This window comes from Cotesia glomerata, linkage group LG4, assembly GCF_020080835.1.
Source record: "Cotesia glomerata isolate CgM1 linkage group LG4, MPM_Cglom_v2.3, whole genome shotgun sequence".
In the NCBI taxonomy this organism is placed as follows: domain Eukaryota; kingdom Metazoa; phylum Arthropoda; class Insecta; order Hymenoptera; family Braconidae; genus Cotesia; species Cotesia glomerata.
Genome location: NC_058161.1, coordinates 8099251 through 8114122, shown reverse-complemented (window position 1 = coordinate 8114122; position 14872 = coordinate 8099251). Strand labels below are relative to the sequence as shown.

General features: G+C 27.6%; 1 protein-coding gene across 7 annotated transcripts in view; it reads right to left on the bottom strand.

Annotated features, from left to right (window-relative positions):
* Positions 1-14872, bottom strand: part of LOC123264275 — a 175176-nt gene that overhangs the window by 84273 nt on the left and 76031 nt on the right. For 6 of the 7 annotated variants that reach the window (XM_044727488.1, XM_044727487.1, XM_044727483.1 and 3 more), the window contains one exon: positions 12761-12848. The gene's annotated coding sequence lies outside the window, so the exon portion shown is untranslated. Of the gene's footprint in view, positions 1-12756; positions 12849-14872 lie in introns of all 7 variants that reach the window. The other variant, XM_044727484.1, reaches the window with a different exon arrangement.

Here is a 14872-nt window from a genome sequence, read left to right as displayed (position 1 = left end):
TTGTTCTGATTATTATTGTTGCAATAATGTATGAACGTGAGAATATAAATTACAAGCTAGACAAAAGGAGGGAAGCGTGTTATTGTGATAGTGGTAGTTCGACTGGAGATAGCATAAAGGATATGAATAGATGTGCTTTGATATTGTGTACTGTATGTGCTGTAGTAGGATTGAGGATATGGACGTGACACTACCGTGACTGGCGGATCAGAGCGACCAAGAGATTTATGACTGAGCTCTGTACTGGTAAATATATGTATATAGGTACATACATTGAATGTGTAATCCCATGAACGTATGAACGATATACGAATCGCTTTGACACTATATCCGACTACTGCCTGATATCCTACTTTTCTCGCTTCTTTTTTTAGATTCAAATCTCAATACAGTGTTAGTGACCGATCTCAAAAAACCTAACAAATATTTGTAATCGAGCTTTCATTAGGGTCACTTTAATTTTGTGATAATCTGATTTATTTCTTGTACCAAATTTTACCGTTATTTTTGCACGTTTATTGATATGACATTTTAAAAAAGCAACTTGATAATTATCAAAAGTAATTCGCTTTAATATTTATGTCTACAAGTGCCAAATATTCGAAGTAATTATTAATTTTCTTCTAAAATTATTTTCAATCTTCATTTTACCATTACACAAAACCAGAAATAGTCATCAATAATTTTATAGATCGATATAATAATTTGAAAAAGAATCAGCAAGAATTCAAACTATAAGTAAACTTAATTTCAATTCATATTGATAATGTGTAATACGATGAAACTCGAGAATAGATATAAGCTCAGATAGACGCGCTCCATAATCACGAATGTAAATACTAATGTAACTTTACTTTATATTTTTTTCCATTTTACCATGTATTTAGAGCAATGGAACTTTATTATTAATTTCTGAACTACATATAAATGCTTTTAGAGTAATTAGTTTCAAAACATTTGCTAAAGAATCAATGAACTAATATAATTACGTCTAAGTGCTCACTGCTTTTTCGTTATACTGCAATAAAGCTGTTTTATAAAAAAAAAAATAAAATCAATTTTAATATAATAGTAGGGGAGCCTGGGGCACGACGGCCGATTTTTCCTTTTTGTGGCTTTCAACCATCAAATTTATTTATTTTCCATCTATTTCGAACGAATCAGTCGAAATTTTGCAAAAAATCGAAAAAAAATTTTTTTTCTTTTCTGGGGCATGACGGCCCCCTCCCCAAAAAATCATATAAAAAAAAAATTCATGGTTTATTCAAAGTGTAATTTTTGTTAACGTCTTAAAAAATTATTTTAAATTTTATTATTAAGCTGTTAATTAGTTTTAAACAGATAATAATTAAAAATATAATTAATTTCTTTTATTGCACTTAGAGGTTTTAAACCTACGTATACAAGAAAAAATACAGAGATGGTATTTAGCAATGAATTGGTAACATTAGTTTACATTGATCGAAATTACAGGTTGAGTTTTCAGATTGAGCTTTTTAAATACGTAATATCTTGAACCGGACCTTTTTTTTTATATTTTTATCAAGTCAAAATTAGAAATATGAATTGCGTAGAGTAAGACATCCTTGGACGAATTCAAATAAAACTTTGAGATTAGGTTTCTCTTTGGTGCAGAGGATACCGTGATCAATAATTAATAATAAAATTATTACTGTTTTAACTTAAAAAAACTGTGTTTTCAAATTTTTATAAGCGATATAATTCAATTTTTCAGTTTAATTAAATTCATTCTGATTCATTGACCTGAAAAGGCCTAAAATAATGAATTCTTTAAATTTGTCATTTTTTTTCGAGTGGTCCATCATGCCCCACATATCACATATTGGCTCAAAATATCATAAAAACATTATAGAGGTAATAACTTGAGGGAAATTGAAAAAAAAAATTTTTACCAAATTTTTGAGGGGGGCCGTCGTGCCCCAGGGGGGCCTTCGTGCCCCAAGTTCCCCTATATTACACTATTAGGGCAGAAAGTTTGAAATTTCTGCACTGCGCGCCATGATGCCCGAGGCGTAGCCTCGGGCATCATGGCGCGCAGTTCAAAGCTCTCAAACTTCTGCCCGTGTGGTGTATACTATTTTTCTTTATAGCCGGTCGAAAATACGTAAAATATCTAATGTACTGCATCAAAAAAAAAAATTGATGCCTGCCCCCAACATTTGCGGCACGAGCGAAGCGAGTACTGCTGGTCAGAGGGGGGGGGGGGCAGGCATCAAATAAAAGAAAATTAATGTAGATAATTAACAAACGTTTTATTTGAAAAATTTTTAATTTAAATAAAACTGAAATTTCTTGAATTCAACAAACGTACTCTCTAAACATAAATTAGTGAAAATTCACTTATTCAAGTGAATTTTCACTAATTCATGTTTAGAGAGTAAAGATTAATCTCGGTTAAAAATAAGGAAAACGAGCATATTATCTGAAAACTAACAATAATTAATAATAATCAAATTTAGTTGTTGTTACTACGTACATTTCTTCAAATGATTTTTTAATTAAATAAAGTTGATTTATTTTACACACGATACACACGTCACTGTTAAACTGTCAAATCTTAGTACAGTACAACCTAGTAATAAGTTACATCGGATGATCTTCTCACTCTCACGGCAGTTATATCTACATATGAAATATTTCATGTAAGTAAAAGAGAGAACGAAATATAACCAAATTGTACTGTGCCATCAATCGTAAATAATCAGCGTAAACAAAACATAGTTAATAACAAATGACTAATGTCAGTCGCGGTAACGAAAGCATTTTTTACTCCCGCTATTATAGAGGCCGAATGTGCAGCTTTATCAATGCACGAATCTTTAACTTTCTGCCTCGAAATAGGTGCAAAAGATGCGTACTTTCGACCGAGGTATAAAGAAAAAATTATTTGTCCAACTACGGCAAAAAATAAATAAATAAATACCAATTAGAACTGAATTATTAATTGATTCGTTTTTCAATAAAGACAACTTGGACATGCGAACTTTCAAAATATTTTAATTTTTCCATTAGCATGCTTTTTGTTCTAAAAAACATGTCAAAAGCTTAATGATAATTTTACGAATTTCTACTAGTGAAATTGTACTAATAACCTTCAAAATAAAGATCATGTATTATAAGAAGCTTCAATTAAACTTCTGACCATTAAGAAAAGGCAATAGCGTAGATTGTTTTCAATTTATGTTTGTGAGTTTTAGTTAGTTTTCTAAAAGAAACTTACACAAAATCGATATTGTAGTAGCTGCATTATATACAAACTTTTCAAGAGATTAGTGCAGTCTTGTTATGTGGGATAACAAAATAAACAAAATTTACTGTTAATTTAATAAGAAGAAGCAAAAATATTTATTGTTTATAACTTATCTTAAGCTATTTCTACACATAAAAACAGAGAAACAATAATCATACACTAAAAAGAAAATTACTTGATTTAAAATAAATATTCTTATTGATCAAAGAAAATTATTTTTAAAAGAATCAGTAATTGTAATTAAAGAATTACTTTTCTTGAAACTAAGTTTCTTAGATTTTGGAATTTTACAACTTCGATCAAAGAGTAAAATATTTTCAATCTAAAAATAGTTTCGTTTTCCTCTAAGAATTTTATAAACTTTGTTTAGAAACAATTTTTTTCAATATATCAAAAAACTTCATAAAAATTTGTTTATTTTAGCCTATTTTGAAACACATTTGTGTCTAAACATTGTATAAGATCATTAAATGGGTAGTTAGGTAATTCGCGGTTACAACAGAACAATCTAGTTACCGCAGCAATACAGTTTGACGATTCTCGAATCTTGACAACAGTGATATACGATGTAAGGAAATAAACTTTCACTGTGGATCGCAGCAGTAGCAGTATCGTTTCGTGCAATACATACTTATAAGATTTCTTTTTTAGTTGAGTATTGCTGTTCACTTTACAAAGAGATTTGTATATAATACTGACTACAGACTATTCCAAAATTTAGTTTCACTCGAGGTACAATAGGGAGAAAGGGGTTCAGTTGAACCATGGGGCAATTGAACCATTCAACGTAAAAAAATTAGGAAAACGGTTGACCCTAAAGGCCAACCCTGCAACTTCCCGCTCATTTCATACTTAAGCGCACAAACCTACATTTATTACGTTTTTGAGCTCTTCCAACTAAAAAATATAATTTTCGTATCATTTTGAGCTTATCGAGCTCAAAAATTTGCTATAAGTGTAATAAAACATTATTTTTTAAATTTTCAAACCGCAACAACTTTTGAATGAATGAACCGACTTTTACGTGGTTGGTGGCATTCGACGCAGTTTTTAAAGCCTCATAAAGAACCTTTAAGTTTTAATTGATCGAACGAGGAATTTCGAAGTAATTCCGAAAAAACGATTTTTTCGATTTTTTTCGTTAACGATAACTTACGAACGAATAAACCCATTTCGACCGGGCTGGTGGCAATCGAGGTGTTTTTTTATGTTAAGAGCTAATTAGTTTTTAGAATTGATCGGTAAAGCCGTTTAAAAGTTATTCTAAAAAAACCACATTTGAAAAATTTTTTTTTGCAGTTTTTCTTAGATTTCTCAAAATTTACTGGTTCGAATCGGTTCTAATTATAGTCAAAATCTAATTTCGATCAAGCTCTTTCGAATGGTACCAACCGCGATGAAATCGGTCAAGCCGTTCATAAGTTATGAGAGATTTACATACGGCCGTACACACACACACACACACACACACACACACACACACACACACACACACACACACACACACACACACACACACACACACACACACACACACACACACACACATATATACATACATACATACAGACATACGGACATCATCGCGAAAACATTAAGAGAAGCTTCCTAGGACTTCAAAACATCAAGATCTGATGAGAACTCGATTTTCGAAAAACGGGGTAAAACCAATAACTTCCCGATTTTTGAAAATTTTCTTAGCGGGAAGTTAAAAATTATTATTTAGTTTTAATTCGAATAATAAAAAATTGCTAAACTTTTTTTGGTTTAATTGACCCCTTCCTCCCCTACCGAAATTAAAAATAAATTTTCTTGATTTCACATTACTGACATCAATAAGTACATATATAAGTACACTGATACTTCAAAAAACATTACGTGTATGAATTTAATTTTATCTTGAGATTTAATTAATTTAATCAATAGCGTAGAAAAAACTTTCTATCGGATTATAATTTTAATTTACTTAATTAATCTTTTTTATTATGAAATGAGTACTTAAGGTAAAGATATGTGTATTTTTAGTAGATTTCATAGAAATCTAACTATTGCATTGGTCCTCATGACGGAACTTATGAAAAATGTTTCTATATTTCGACTCAGCTCGTCAAACGGATTCAGAAAATGTATATGATTCAAAAGTTTATATATGTATGTATTTATGTATATATATACGATATAATCGGCATTGTCTCTTCTCTAACTCCCGTAATTCTATGCGGATCTCAATAAAACGTAACATACTTATTCTTAGGACGATTATCAAGGTTAAGTTCTAAGATGAGCCAAATCTGTCGATTAGTTTAGAAATGAGAGCAATTCAAAAATTTTCAAAAATCGCAAAAAATTTTCACTCTTACCTTATTTCCGTGCAATAACAATGCAACGTAACATCCTATCGGATTTCTGTAAATTGCATTTGAAAGCTTATTTGATAAGCTTCAATTTGTGAATTTATTTATTTCTCCAAATTAAATAGTTTAGGAATAATAACAATTCAAAAATTTTCAAAAATCGCAAAAATTTTCACTTTTACCGTATTTTCGTGCAATTACAATTGAACGCGATATCTTATCAAAATTCTATAAATGACATCTGAAAGCTTATTAAATAAGCTTTAATTTGCGTACTTCATTATCAGTCTAGGCCAAAAATTACCTATTTTCTCAGACAGATTTAATGAAATTTTTAGTAGATTTCATAGAAATCTAACTATTGCATTGGTCCTCATGACGGAACTTTTGAAAAATTTTGCTATATTTCGATTCAGCTCGAATTTTTATTTGTCTAAAACAAGTTTCAACGCCAAGTTTTAAAAAAAAAAAATTGAAATTCCCAAAGAAATCAAAATTTTCAAAAAATTAAAATTAAAAAAAAAATTTTAATTTTACAAAAAAATTTTAAAAAACATAATTTTAAAAAAAACTAAGATTTTCAAAAAAAAATTTTGAATAAAATAAAGCTTTAAACTAATTATTAATCATAATTATCTAATTATTTAAATTAAAATTTTCCCTTTAACAATTGCAATTAAAGAGAGCATACTCTTTGCTCCAGTTGATGATATCGTATTTCGAAATGCATCGAATCAGCTTGACTAGATGTAATTTTTCTTCTGCATTGAATTAAATAATATTCTTTAAGCTAGCAGATGAAATAAACTCATTGACCTGTTCAAGTTATGCATTCTGTTGAAGAAATTCAATGCACAAATTATCAAAACTAGCAACCTGCAGTCCCTATGTGACTGCCAAGAATTGCGAACTATAATAAATAAAATTTTGCTTAATTGTATAATGATTTTCGTTACAGTGTACTTTACTTTCTTAACTATTGACATTTATAAAGATATAAGCTCATCCCGATATTATAATCATAACGAGCTTTCATTTGAGTACCCACTTGCATTTTTGATATATTTTTCATATATACATATATATAATATATATAAATATATGAAAAATTGATGTGGGCACTCAAATGAAAGGTCTCGATGAGTATAATGTCGGAGTGGGCTTATGTCTGTAAAGATGTCAATAATTGACAAGATATAAGGTCATTTATTAATTATTAATCTAGAGATAGAGTATTTTCTCTTAATGATATATTTCTTAATAATATAGATGATAGGATTACAATTAATTCAATTATAATGGAACCATCAAATGATGTTTCATTATTTTATCCTGTGAAAAAATATTAATAATTTCAATAAATAACAATAAATGTCAATCATTCAAAATAATCAATAACAGCTTCAATATTTGGAAATTTTTATCATATATGGATTTAAACGATTATGTTATTATATGTTTTAATATTTTAAAGGAAAAAATGTCCATAACTAAAATATGAATGCAAATGAAGAATTAAATTAAATAAATTTATATTACTTTTTCTTTCAGAATTTTTACAATCTGATATGGTTACAGTTACCATCTTCGATTATAGCGGTTATAATTTTAAATAATTACAATTATCATTTTTGATAGTAATCGTTACCATTATTAATAGTAACTAGTACAATTGTCAATGATAACACCTATTATTTTGTGACTAATTAATTTTATTACCATTTCAGATAGTAGGAGTTAATATTTTCGTATAGTAAATACTATTATTAATTTTTCTCCGTGTATAAGAATTAATTTTATTTATTTATCTAAAATAAAATTTTTTAATTAATATCATGATTATGATTAAAGTGATATAGGTTCACAATAAAAAATTATTTAATTAAATTATGTTAAGTTTAACAACTATATTCACATTGACTTGATATTACTAACTTCACGGTCATTAAGATATATCTATATACTAATAGATATTGAAAATTATTTTTGAAACTAATTGAAAATTTATTTTTAGTTGAAAAAATGGTTAAAATCAATTTCAATGAAAGTCACGAACTCAGACTGTTTGAAGACGGCGACGAATCAAAGTAAGTCGTAAAGTTCAACGTTTTTTATTGAATGCGGAGACACAATAAAATAATCATTATTAGTTTTGATGTGTAAATATTTTGAATAGCTTATAAAAAAAAATGATATTTAATTATTAATTTTTCTTTATGCAGTTTTGCTGGTTTTATCATAACAATAGTGGGAATTCAGTGGGTTGAATTTGAGTATCGCTTTATATTTTAAAATCTGAAGGAAAAATTATAAGATATCCTATTTACATGGATATTGCATGTAAAAATATAATCAATCGTATTCATTTGCACCAATTAATTACGATAAAAAAATCGATAGCAAGAATTGGTGTTTTAGATCCATTTGCAAATGATCCTATTGTTCATGAATTTCGGTTTGAAGTGAACCATATATCACAAGTAAATATTATACCTTTCACATTGAGTAATGATCATTTTACTTCGTTACCAAATTTACAAATTGAAATAGATTCTGAAAGTGAAGATGAAATGATAAGGTAATAACATTTTTCTTTATAATTCATTTACCATTTACATTAAAATTGAATAAAAAATTAAAAAAGTTGATAAAAAAGATGAATTGAATAAACAAATATATAGTAAATAAATAAAAAAACATAATTAAAGAAAAAATAATTGATTAAAAAAGATGAAAGATAAAACCACAAGAAAAATAAAAAAAAATATGAATAAAACGAAAAAATAATAATACTATGTAGAAAATAATCATAAGTTCATTCAACAAAAGTACTTTTTAATCATTTTTCATTTAGGAAATAATTCACAGAAATTATTGGAAGCAAAAATTTAAAAATGACTAGCGAGATGTATAACACAACTTTTTTAGGTTCACAAAATTATATCAAAACAATACAGAATTAATTTTTAAAAGCTATATGTAATTCCTTATTGGTTGAAAAATTAAAGCGCGCGAAGCGCGCAATTTACATTCCTAATCCTATACAGAGTGTCCCAGAAGTAACGGACGCCATTGTAGCATCTAATAAACAAAATAATTCTGAGACGAAAAGTCCTTAGCCATTTTTTATTCAGACGCATAGATAATTAATTATTATTTAAAATAACGTCCTTTTATGCGTTAGAAAGAGAGAGCACTAGTAACTTATTAAAATATCTAGTAGACCTGTTTATACTCTTACATGTACTTTATACTCTTCTATTTTGTATTTTTGCCATTCGGCGATTGCTTTGGCATTCAAATTGAATAAATAAATAATAACTATGTAACATAATTGTAATAATAATTGTAATGAAAATAAATTTAATTCATTAAAATCTAAAAATATAAATAAACGAAATCTACTTCCATTTCGGCTGCCGAATGGCCTTTTTTTTATACAAATTCGTCTCTATATATTCATTATTTTTTTAACGTAATCCTAATTGTTATGAAAGAAAATAATAAACTCTCTGGGAAAAATGTGAATAATCTTTTAATTAGGGAAAAAAGATAAAAAAGAAAAATCCAGATTATCTTTTTTTTCATTATTATAATAATAATAATAATAATAATAATAATAATAATTATTATTATTATTATTATTATTATTATTATAATTATGTTAGTCTTTTCACGTCTCTCGTTAAAGATAATTGAATGCAAGAAAAAAAGTTCTGAAAGAGATTATGAAATACTATGAAGTATCTTTTCATATCCGATTGACTACTGAATGCAAAAGATCATTGTAAATTAATTCAATTGTAAAAGAAAGAACGGAATAGCAATAAAATGAAAATAATGGAAAGAAATACAAAAAAAAATTAAGAGATAATAAAGGGTTTTTTATTTACTTTTATATTTTTTTTTCTCGGTACATCGTTCGTTCTTTCTTATATTTTATATTTTCACTTATTATGACTATTCTTTTTATAATTTTTTAGTCTTTTCGACAATATTCCTCAATTTTGTTCGTTCTTAGGATAAACGAAAGAACAGCCGTGGGCTGCTGCTCGTTATCTTTGCAGCACTGGTGTGCAAAACGAAAGCTTTGATGTGGTTTTTAGTATTTTTTATTTATCCTTTCTCTTTACACAGAAAGAAATTTTCTTTAAAAATTGACATTAAATTCATCGTGATCGTGGGGACATAATGCAGCCCTTTCATTTATTACCATTTTTGAAATAAAAATTACGAAAAAATTCATTAATTTTTTGGTAGGCTTAAAAAAATTTACCGAAAACCTAATAAAATTTACGGTAGATTTCGCTAAAATTTGTTGAAAAAAAGTTAAAAATTTTTAAAGAAAATTTCTTTCGGTGTATTTTCTTATTTACTGCTGTTTTTTTACCCTCTCATTCTCATTCTCATTTACCCTCTTTTGCGCTCCCGACGAATGGATACCTGTAGAATTTGTCACATAAAGGGAGTTGTTGTATTCTGCTGATGTGAAAGAAATCAAAGAAACGAAGCTGAATTCATGAAATACGTAGAACTGATATATAACAAATGGTCTTTTTGGTTTTTTCAATAGTTCTATTTTAACGAAAAAAAAAAAATTATACCTTCCAGAAAATAAAAATATATAAGTAACCAAATAAATCTAATTATTTTTTCTTTTTCTATTTAATTCAGAAAATTGTATCACTTTAGCTGGATAAATTTGTAATACTTTCAACAATATGATACTAGGAATGATTAAATTTAACCGGCTTATTTTAATAAATCTTACACGGAATAATTTTTTTTTTTTGAAGTACTATTAAAATTATGGTAATTGTTGGACATTGTACAACTCTGATATATTAACACTTTCTAAATAAAAATTGTAAAAAAAATAGTTTACCTTATAATAGACTTGATAAAATTTATGTTCAACTTAAAAAAGTTTTTAATTATTATTATTATTATCATTGATATTTTTTGTCAAACTAAAGATTCGTACTACCATATTGTGAATTACAAGACATCTAATAAATATAAACCGAAACCCGAGGGATTTCAAAGGATACCAGCGAGCTTGTTAAAGGAGGGTATGACCCAACTGAGTAGACAGTGTCTCAAGGGAAACTACTCGACTTTGGTCAGGCGTACCAAATATCTTGTAAAACAATAAAAATTTATTAAGATATTCATTCTTGAAATAAAATATCTCTTTCAGTTGTATTAAATAAAATGGTAACGTTGTATTTAAAGACAGTAAATTGAAAAAATGTTTGAATGTTTGTTTTTCTTTTCCTCAAGATAAGAGTTTATTTAATATTTAACACTCAGCGGTGTTGAGTGTGATATCATTAAGTAATAGGATAACTCTTGAGTAATTGATTTATTTATTTTTAATTGTACTGAAGCTATTAAAATGTTGTGCGATGAAATTTTATAGGCCGAGTAAGCTAATGGACTTGGTGATTTTGTCTTTGGCGTCAGCACATTTTCAGTGGCACATTAAGAGCTTAAACGAGAAGCAATTAAAAGTTCTGGAACGTCTATAATTGCTATAAGCAATCTCAGCCATTTTGAGCTATATTCTCTATCTCATGCTCGTAACGGTTTCTCCATTCTCATATATATTGCAGTACTGTACCAATTGTGCTCACGTAGGTGTATTTCATAGAATCTTTAGACAAAACTGTATCTAGGTTTTATGCCATACCCAAAGTGCAATTTTTGCCTCTCTCTTACGCTCTTTATAATTCACGACTTATTTCGATCTTATATAGCAAGCAAAGAAAAATTTATTTAATTGACAGAATTTCTGCTTTCACATTTCAGAGAGTGAAAAATATTCATAAAATAAATGACGACGTATATATGATATTTCATTTCTAATTCAACTAGAGGAAACTGGAGGAACACAGAATTATTAATAGTAAAATATTTTTCTTGGTGTGAAATTTATTATGCTTTTATTTTGACTACTACATTAAATTATTTTTAATAATAACAATAACTATAATAAAATTTCTAAGAGTGGAAACGGGATTTGAAAAACAAAAAAGATTCGAAAAATTGTTAGGTATGGTTTGAAAAAACAAATCTCAAAAATAACCACGATTAGCACACTATTAAATAATTTAAGTCTAAAGAAAATAATTTCGACAGTTTACGATTAGAACTTCCTGTCGAGAAAGTTTTCAATTTTCTTGACGGGAAGTTATTGGTTTCAGTTAGATTTCCGGAAATTGAATATAAGTTAGATATTGACATTTCGAGCTCTCAAGAAGTTATTCTGACCATATACCTAAGATAATGTCCAATTACTATTGAAGTGATGTTTCACAAACCTAAAAAATAAAATTTTTGACGAAATTGTTTTTTTTTTTTCTTTTTTTAATATGCTTTCTCATTCGACAAGACATCCATTCAAAAATCTAATCAGCTGTAAGAATGCCTTAAGACATCAATATAAAGAAGAAATATACCATTGATAGAATATCGGACAAATAACAATTTTCTTCGTTTTTATCGGATATTCTACAATCTACGCTTTTCGCTGATTTGAAAATCATATCATGTGTACGTCTCTCTAATAAATTTCGATTTATGTGTAAATCATTTTAACCCGTTCAATATTCAAATACATATCGCCAATAAAAAAAAAAACTAAATGATAAATTTTCTATTTTATCACAGTTTATATTTCATCATAAATTCTTCATTTAATACCTTAAAATAAATAAATAACTCAAATATCTACAAATTAAATCTATGTTGAGTATTTTCAATTATTTTTCATTTTTAACGACGACCATTAGAATAAAATTGAGGTCAAAAAGTGGCGGTGAATTTCCTGAGTGAAGAAAATGCATTGACTCACCAATTTGAAGGAATATCTCTAGGGTGAAATTCATGGTCCAGCGCGGATCATCCAGGGAATACAACACGGCTCTCGTTTATTTTTTTTGTTTTAATGGCTTACACGATTTTAGTTGGATTGAGTATTGATTGTGTCTGCTAATTGGATTTTTTTCCCATTATTATACGGAATTACCGTTTTTAAGTTGTAACTAATTAGTAAACTGTTATACTGGCCGTAGTTACATATTTTGATTCGGTGGTTAACATTTTTGACTTTAAAACAAAAATAATTACTTACTTTTTGACTGATATAAAATCCGTTGCGTCGCAACAACTTTTTGACAAACTCTTTTTCGCTTCCACCGCAATAGCGCTCAGTCAGGGACCTGGAAAAGTTGAATTTAATTTTTAATTAAATCATAATTACATTACAGTTCGTTTCATCTTTTTTCGTCCATTGTTATTTAAATTTCATTCTTTTATTAATTATTACTTTAGACGAATCTGATGAGTTTTAAGTCATTTACAATTAGTCTTATCAAAATTCGTTATTAATTCTACGATGAATTATCCTGTTTATTAATATTTGTAGTATTTAATAATAATGGCGGTGTGTTGCTATAATATAAGACAGAAAACTATTAAAAAGTTTTCTTTTTAAACTTCCCGCCATGAAAATCAATAATTAAAAAAAAATTGAGAAGTAATTGATTGCAACATAATTTTTGAATATCAAGTTCTCATCAGATCTCCATATTTTTAAGTTCTAAGAGGCAGTTCTGAAAATTTCTAACAGAATGTCTGTGTTTGTTTGTGTGCGTGTATGTGTGTGTGTGTGTGTGTGTGTGGGGGGGGGTGATCGAATTCAAAAGAGTTGTATTGATATTGGATTTTCATATCAATTTGAATTAGCTTGGCACGGTCAATTTTAAAACATTTAAAAAATAAAATTCGAAAAAAAATTTTATTGTTTGGGATTACTTTTAAATTAGAGTATCGATCGATTTCAAAATCTAATCAATTACCTCTGAGAGTGAAAATTCCGTTTAAATTTCATTCTTTCAGGTTTTAAGAACAACATTTTAAACGTTTTTTTACTATTTTTAATAATAATTTTGTAATTTACAAGTTTTAAAAATCTTAAAAAATGAAAATTTTGTCTTACGATTTTTTTAATTTTTCTAATAACATATATTATATATTTCCATATTATTAAGCATAATTACTTTGTAAACATTCTATTTAAGATGTGTATACTTTATTTTTATTTTAATACTAGCTGTTACCCGCCCGCTTTGCTGAGCGCTTTAAAGAATTGCTTTTTTTTTAGATTTAGACTTGAAATTTAATTGGAGCATTGTTTTGATTTGCACAAATTCCAAATAAGCATTGAAAGTTTTAGTTAAAGTCATTGCAAGTCTCATAAGTGAAGTTGAAATCTGTCTAGCTTCGAGTGCGAACAATTTTTCTGTTATTTAAAATTTTCTCAGTGACATCAATTTTTTATAGAAAATAAATTTAACATATTTTTACGAACTCTATTTAAATAAGTAGCCAAATTTATTTTTCACATATCTAGTGTTTGGAAAATGCATTCATTTTAATCTGTTACATTCCCGCGATCCCGCAATAAGAACAATTTATAAGTTATGTAACCAGCAAAAATAACATGTATGTAAAATTCTTAGTCCGTTGACTGAATTACTACATGTAATGTTAAGTTTTGGAAACCTTACATTGACTTTTTTTCCGCTGCTAAAAAGACGTTTGTTGTAAGGAAATTTTTAGTAAATGTTATTGAAACTCAATAGACGGCCTAAATTTCATGTTTCAAAAAGTCCTAGTTTATAAACAACAAAATTTTTAGTAGATTTAATAGAAATCTAACTATTTCATTTCATGGAACCAATTATCATAACCAAACACACGATCAGCATATAAATATAAATTTTCAACACTTAGATCACCAGACATAATTAGCTTCTTTCTTAAACTTTTTTAAATGACGTTAAATTAATCAAATATTAAGGTTATGTAATAAAAACAAAAGAAAATCGTATTAAAAACAAATGAATAAAAATGAGAGTATTTTGTTTTTATTAGCGGGAAAAAATGTATATAAAAGTAAATCGTAAAAAAAATGAGAAAGGGTTGATAAAATCCAAAAAATAAGTAGCCTATAACCATCTACGAAAAATTCTGCGTCGAATGGTAGCAGTCCCATCCCGATAGCTTTAGCCATTCTTGAGTTATAAATAGTGTAACTAACACGACTTTCTTTTATATATACAGATTCATTAGGAAAATTATAATTATCAATTTTCGGAGCTGAGCTTATTCGGTACACCGCGCCCGATCTCGGGAATTTTGAGAGGCGCCCGACGGAGGGTTATTAAATTAAATTTCTAGT